This window comes from Saccostrea cucullata, unplaced genomic scaffold (genome assembly GCF_032062105.1).
Source record: "Saccostrea cucullata isolate Sc308-1 unplaced genomic scaffold, CSIRO_AGI_Scuc_v1 ctg5371, whole genome shotgun sequence".
NCBI classification, from domain to species: domain Eukaryota; kingdom Metazoa; phylum Mollusca; class Bivalvia; order Ostreida; family Ostreidae; genus Saccostrea; species Saccostrea cuccullata.
Genome location: NW_026936259.1, coordinates 51,298 through 59,944, shown reverse-complemented (window position 1 = coordinate 59,944; position 8,647 = coordinate 51,298).

Here is an 8,647-nt window from a genome sequence, read left to right as displayed (position 1 = left end):
TATTTATTACTTTTAAAATAAAACACTAACACGGCATATATAGCTTTAAAGAAATTATGGTCCTAAACGGTAATACTCAAAGCACACTAAACGAGTAAATTCTTGTCTACAGATACATGTATGTTGTACAAAAAATAAAACACAACAGAGTAAATCCTTCTTATCATATAGTATACATTGATTCTCTTTAATTTCATATGTTAAAATCAAGATTAAAACATTTTGCATCACCCGGACCTTAAAACGTAGGGGGACCTTTTCTTATACGGGCCGGACCATTTCTTATAAAAGGCGGACCTAATATGTTATCATATTTGGTCCGGCCGGACCTTTAAACGAGGCGGACCAAATATTATGCGACACCGGACATCCACGACTGTACCTGTTCACTAATAGTCAGAGCAAAAAATTCCGGATTGACCAACGTTTAAATTATATGTCGTTAATATTACGGATGCTTTTTGAATGAAAATAATCAATGTGTTAATAAGATAAGATAAGATAAGATAAGATAAGATTTATTAATACCAATTTGGGGCCCATCAGGGCATACAAGTAATAAGGAAAAAAAAACATACAAGCAGAAATTCAAAATTGATAGCAGTAACTAACAAAAGATAAATGATGTTACAGCAGTTGGGGATTACAACATACATAATCAATATACTGTAAATAAAAGTTTGTTTAAAGTATTTCTATATATTACTCTTTTGTATTTATTTGTTTCTTTGTTTAACATTGCATAATTTGCTATTTCTTATTTTAAAGATATTGATTAAAAAATTACCCAGCTTGATAAGCAACATGTCATCTTCATTAGACATAATCCATAAAAATTTTTCTTTATTTGTTAAAGTATAGAAATTTTTATTACTTTTAGCAATAATATTAAAAAAGTCATCTCTATCATGCTTATATAATGGACATTCAATCAGTGAGTGTATCTCATCTTCCACACAGTTCATGTCGCACATTCTACAAATTCTTTCATTTCTTGCAAGGGTGGTTTGCTCTCCAGCAGAGTTTAGTTTTTTTTCGTACCTTCCACTTTCTATTCTGAGGTTATGTGAACTCACTCTAAATTTGCATATAATTTTTCTTTGTTCAAAATTTTTTAATAATAAATACTTTTCAATTTCAAAACTTCTTTTTATATAGAAATATGTTGTAAGTTTACCCGATAGACAACCATCATCTCTTTGTTTAAACCAATATTGAAGGAAATCTTCTCTAATAATTTTTTTCAGATGTTTCTTTAAAGTTATTAGTTTCATTGATTTACATCTTGACAAATCTATGCCCATTCTGTTACAGAAATATGTTACATTTGAAAACCAACTATTTACATTACAACTGTCCAAGATAATGCTTTCTTTGTATGCACTGTATAACAAAGAGTTTTCAGGCATGTTTTCCAGTCTGTGCCAGTAAGATATAATTGCTATAATAATAGAATAAAATATTGGTTGTCTACCCAGTTCAGAGAGAACTGCAATATTGGTACTTCTTTTCCCAGACCCTATGATAAATTTGCAAAATTTCATATGAAGATTTTCAATCTCCCAATCTTTAAATATATCAAATAAACATTTTTCTTTTCTTTGCATTGATGATGACAATACACCCCATATTTCGGATCCATAGGTAGCTATTGGCTTGATCATGTGATCAAATAGATGAAGTAAAGTTTTAATGGGTGGATCTGTTGATTTTATATCTTTGTATATTTTAAATGATGACTTTAAAGCTTTGTTATATAAATTACACCTTGCTTCTTTGAAAGAACCAGAATTTGAGAGTATTATACCTAGGTATTTATACGTTTTTACACATTCTATATTAATACCATTAATTGAAAATGTTTCTTTTAATAAATGCCCACTTCTGTTGAAAATAATTACTTTTGTTTTGTTAACATTGATTTCCAAACACCATTCTTTACAATATTTGTATAACATATCAAGTTTTTGTTGCAGGGCTAGCTGGTTGTCAGATAATAATACTAAATCGTCTGCATATAATAAAGCTCCTATTTGCTTTTTGAAAAGTGAGACTGAGTTAACAACATCTTCATTTAATAAATTTGCGAGATCATTTAAGAATATTTTGAATATATTCGGGCTTAAGACATCACCTTGTCTTACTCCTAGTTCAGGTGAGAAAGGTTGGGTTAATTTATTATCAATTTTAATCGAGATATAACTGTATTTGTACATACTGCATATTATTTTGTAGAATAGTCCATTTATATTCAATTGAAGAAGTTTAAGTTTTATGCCTTCGTGTATTATTGTATCAAATGCTTTATGGAAGTCAACGAAGCAAGCATACAAACGTTTATTACCTTTGTTGGTGTATTTGTCGATCAGACATTTCATTACAAATAAATGATCCGAAGTTCTAGCTTTTTTTGAAAATCCTATTTGGCTTTCGTGAATGATGTTATTTTCCGATAAAAAATTATCTAATCTATTGTTAAGTATTATATTGAAAAGTTTGCCAATACTGTTGGTAATGGTTATGCCTCTATAATTTTGGGGTAATCGGGGATTTTCTGATTTAAAAATAGGTGTTATATAACCTTCTACCCATTTTCTGGGATAAATTCCGGAAGTGAAGACATTGTTAAACAATTTTAGAATACAAGGATTCATGTAAATTTGTGCTACTCTCAACATTTCGTTGGTAATATTATCCAGGCCAGGGCTTTTATCAGATTTTATACTAGACAAAGATTTTTGTAATTCCTTTAAAGAGATTTTAAAGTCTAGTTTACTAAACGATATAAAGTTTGGTCCATTTTCAAGTTCCTTAATTTTATTTTGAATAATTTGTAGTCTCTCTGAATGCTTATTAGGCAGTTTAAACAGGGTACTAAAGTAGTTATGCCACATATCTGGTTCAATACATTTCTCAGTTTTTTCCTTATTCCCCTCTTTGGCTTCTCTGATTGATGCGACTAAATTCCAGTATTCTTTAGGATTATTTTCCTTTAGTTGATCTAACTTGTCGAAAATATTTTGAACAAACTGTCGTTTTTTGTATTTATTTAATTTAGCATACACTTTTTTAGCTTTGAAATAAGACCCTCGTATGAAAGGGTTGTTAGGAAATTTAGATATTAAGATAGCCTTTTCACTAAGTTGTTTCTTCATTTTCCAAAGATCTGAATCAAACCATTTTTTGTTAACTTGTTTATTTTTATGAACCTTCTTATTTAGTGATAATTTTGCTACTTTTTCAAAAATGTTATGGATATCATTTGTAGCTTCATTAATTTCCTTTTCATTCATTTGTATATCTTTATTTAAAAAGGTTTGTATGTCTTGTTGGATAATAGGGTGTGTAAAAAAGTTCTGGTAGTGGCTTATTAGTGAACTGTTCCATTTGTAACGAATAGGCATTTCTTGAAGATTATTGTTATTTATCTCCCTTGTAAAAGATGATAGTATTTTTAGTGAAATTTTACAATGACAATCAGAGAATGGTAAAAAATCATATGCTATTAAAGGCTAATGTTTATATTTTACCCACGTCAGTGATACCGAGACAAACGATATCAACAGTGTTGAGGGAAGGATCCAAAAATGATGGTGGTGGTGTTGGCGTCATGATTATATAAATATCCTACGTTTATCCTCAATGCTATAATGATGAATCATAATCCATGCAATTGCAACTAAAACACATTTTTAAAAAAATAGAAATGTATTATGATAGAATCATGTATATGCGGATGGAATTTACTGATCTATGCGTTTTCAATGTGTTAATAATTAACAAACATTCCAAGTGCCACCCGGGAAGTATATAGCCTCTAATGCAGTGAAAAAATATTTCCTGTCAAAAACCTTCATTTATATGTGCTAAGTACATAGAATTTACTAAACACAGATAGCAAGTTGTAAAATAGGTTACAAGAAAATCAGAAAAAAATGTAAAAAGAGAAAAAAATATATATATGCTTGGAACTACAAATGACTGACATATCGTGACTGGACGATATACATGTATATATATATATAACCGCGTTGTGATTAAATATAGAGGGTATATGGTACGTAGAAAAATCATAATGTTGTTTATATTTAAGGAAATACGGTGCTATATATATAATTATATCAATATCATTCGAAACCTTAATTAAATTGCTTGTGATGAAACATCCACAACTGTACCGGTACTGTCCTGACAACTCTACAAATTCTTCATCCATGACTATTCTTGTTCATGCTTGACTGACGACCTGTCTTGTATCTATAGACAAATTATTTTACAAGCATGACCGCACCTGTACCTTATAAACAACATCCCTGACTGTACCTGTGACATAAAAACAACATCCCTGACTGTACCTGTGTAGTATACACACTTATTCTACATCCCTGACTGTACCTGTGTCCTATAAACAACATCCCTGACTGTACCTGTGACTTATATAAACAACATCCCTGACTGTACCTGTGACATATAAACAACATCCCTGACTGTACCTGTGACTTATAAACAACATCCCTGACTGTACCTGTGTCCTATAAACAACATCCCTGACTGTACCTGTGACATATAAACAACATCCCTGACTGTACCTGTGTAGTATACACACTTTATTTTACATCCCTGACTGTACCTGTGTCCAATAAACAACATCCCTGACTGTACCTGTGACTTATAAACAACATCCCTGACTGTACCTGTGTAGTATACACACTTACTCTACATCCCTGACTGTACCTGTGTCCTACATCCCTGACTGTACCTGTTACTTATAAACAACATCCCTGACTGTACCTGTGACATATAAACAACATCCCTGACTGTACCTGTGACTTATAAACAACATCCCTGACTGTACCTGTGTAGTATACACACTTTATTCTACATCCCTGACTGTACCTGTGACTTATAAACAACATCCCTGACTGTACCTGTGACTTATAAACAACATCCCTGACTGTACCTGTGACTTATAAACAACATCCCTGACTGTACCTGTGTCAATAAACAACATCCCTGACTGTACCTGTGACTTATAAACAACATCCCTGACTGTACCTGTGTAGTATACACACTTTATTTTACATCCCTGACTGTACCTGTGACTTATAAACAACATCCCTGACTGTACCTGTGACTTATACACAGCATCCCTGACTGTACCTGTGACTTATAAACAACATCCCTGACTGTACCTGTGACTTATACACAACATCCCTGACTATACCTGTGACTTATAAACAACATCCCTGACTGTACATGTGACTTATAAACAACATCCCTGACTGTACCTGTGACTTATAAACAACATCCCTGACTGTACCTGTGTAGTATACACACTTATTCTACATCCCTGACTGTACCTGTGTCTTATAAACAACATCCCTGACTGTACCTGTGTCTTATAAACAACATCCCTGACTGTACCTGTGTCTTATAAACAACATCCCTGACTGTACCTGTGTAGTATACAAACTATATTCTACATCCCTGACTGTACCTGTGACTTATAAACAACATCCCTGACTGTACCTGTGACTTATAAACAACATCCCTGACTGTACCTGTGTAGTATACACACTTTATTCTACATCCCTGACTGTACCTGTGACTTATAAACAACATCCCTGACTGTACCTGTGACTTATAAACAACATCCCTGACTGTACCTGTGTCATATAAACAATATCCCTGACTGTACCTGTGTCCTACAAACAACATCCCTGACTGTACCTGTGACTTATAAATAACATCCCTGACTGTACCTGTGTAGTATACACACTTTATTCTACATCCCTGACTGTACCTGTGTCCTACAAACAACATCCCTGACTGTACCTGTGACTTATAAATAACATCCCTGACTGTACCTGTGTAGTATACACACTTTATTCTACATCCCTGACTGTACCTGTGTCCTATAAACAACATCCCTGACTGTACCTGTGACTTATAAACAACATCCCTGACTGTACCTGTGTAATAAACATACCGATATATTTGATAGTTATTTATCCTTTGCCAAGAGTATTTGAAAATCTGGTTCACTAGTTATGTTTAAAGCGAGGGTGACAATATTTATATTATTTCAACAACATCTATCATCTAGCGTTCTTTTCTAGTCTTTTTCTTTCATGACCCTTTTATGACAAATGCGATAAAGAAATAGGGTACATCGTAAGGCAAGAAAGACTGATAGTGATTATCAATTGAGTAAATATCGGAGTCTAAGAAATGAAGTTAAAGCAATGGTACGCCAGGCAAAGAATACTTACAAACACAAAATTAATCACAAATTCTACACAAAAGTATTCCTCCTGGTAAATGGTGGAGAATTGTTAAACCATTAACCAAATTTGCTAATGAAAGAAAAACACCGCTAAAATCTAAATTCTTTTGTCCATCCTATTGATAAGGCTACTCAACTTAATAAACATTTTGCTCATATTGAACATTGCAGAGAACCCGAACTGCCCCCTCAAGGACCTGGCCTTCATTATAATATAAATTCAATCAGTATTTTAACTGAACATGGAATTGAAAATTTAAATATAACGAAGCCTCCGGGTCCTTATGGAAGGAATTGCACCACAAGTATTAAAAAATATAATTCCTGCCATCAGTAGACCACTAGCTAAATTATTCAATTCGTCACCGAAAAACAAAAAATACCATATATCTGGAAGCAATCAGATATAACACCTGTATTTAAAGATACAGGGACCCCAGAAAATCCAGCAAATGGGCCAATATCACTTACTAGTAGCATCTGTAAAATCATGAGAAAAAATATATTCAAATACCAGGTATCTCTACAACTATATGAATGATAACAATCTTCTCTCTAAGAACCAGTCAGAATTCCATCCCCAAGATTCCACTCAAGATTCCACTATTATTCAATTTGTTGAAATTTACAACACAATCATATCAAATTTTGATCAAGGCAAAGATGTTAGGTTTGTCTTTTGTGACATATCTAAAGCTTTTGATTAAGTATGGCATAAGTTAAGGTCTATTGTTTAAACTGCAACAATATCGTTTCAAAGATGAAATCTTAGGTTGGATTGAAAATTATCTTTTTGATAGAGTTCAGAAGGTAGTGTAAGAGGGATACTCCTCTGGATTGGAAAGTGTCAATGCTGGAGTTCCACAAAGCTCAGTTCTAGGACCATTCCTTTTTCTTATTTATATTAATTATATTACTGAAAACATACAAAATCATATAAGACTGTTTGCAGATGACACATCTTTGTTTGATATTGTTGATGCTGACATAGATAATCCAGCAGTATCTCTTACTGCAAACCTTGAAAAAATAAGGCAGTGGTCCCATCAATGGCTAGTTGAATTCGTAATTTATAAGACTACTTATGTCAATTTTACTAGAACTCAACGAGTACACCCAAATACTACATTTTGGAACGCAGTGAATATAATTTTCTAGAATCAAAGTCATTGTCACCTCGGACTGACACTTCAGACTAATGGGTTTGGTCAGAACATATCACAATTTATGAAAAAGCGTGCTTAAGACTAAACATACTGCGCACACTGAAATATAAATTAGAGGGACTCCTTAACCAAAAGACAGTCTATCGTTTGTTCGACCATAGTAGAATATGGGGAAATGGTATGGGATAATTGCACTGAAGAACAAAGTAAACTATTTGAGAGTGTGTAGGTGGAAGCTGCAAGAATAATTACAAGCATTAGGTGTAATACATGTACATCAAAACGTAATCTATATAAAGAGTTGGGGTGGGACACTTTAAGTTCAAGAAGGGAAAATCAATAAGCTCACATTGATGTATAAAGTACTTAACAATCTTACCCCTGATTATATGAATAATATGCTTTAAGGATGTAGGCCAATCCAGCATGATTATAATTTGTGCAACCCTAATTCTTATCGAATCCAAATCATTAGAACAGTGTCATACTACTATTGCTTTGTACCATCCACAACATCCTTGTGGAAAAATTTATTTGATGATTGTACCCTTGTATTACAAACTTTTAAACTTTTTTCTCTGAATTCTTTTTAAATATGCATCAATTAATAATCTTGTCTTCATACATTTTCTTCAATGTTTACTTGTACTTGTAATTGTCCCTTGACCTATGGAAAGAACGATCATAGGCATTTATGCCAGCTCTTTAATCCATTTTCAATGGATAAAATATATTTTAAACTAATGTTCGAGAATAACACATCGTAAAAAATAATTGTCCGTCCAAAAATAGCTCTCTTAATGTATGCAATCTCCAAAAGTGTGTAAACAAGTTCGTAATTAAGATATTATTGTCCGTCACTCTAAACACTTACAGTATCGATTATAATTCATAACACAATATTAAAACATAAATAAATGTACTGTACAAATTTTAAAATATATCAATTAAACTTCTAATTTACACGCTCATTGTGTTACACATTGTACAGGTAGAATCGTGGATGTTGTTTATAACAAATAGTATAGTCATGGATGTTGTTTATTGGACACAGGTACAGTCAGGGATGTTGTTTATTAGACACAGGTACAGTCAGGGATGTTGTTTATAAGTAACAGGTACAGTCAGGGATGTAGTATAAAGTGTGTATACTACACAGGTACAGTCAGGGATGTTGTTTATAAGTCACAGGTAC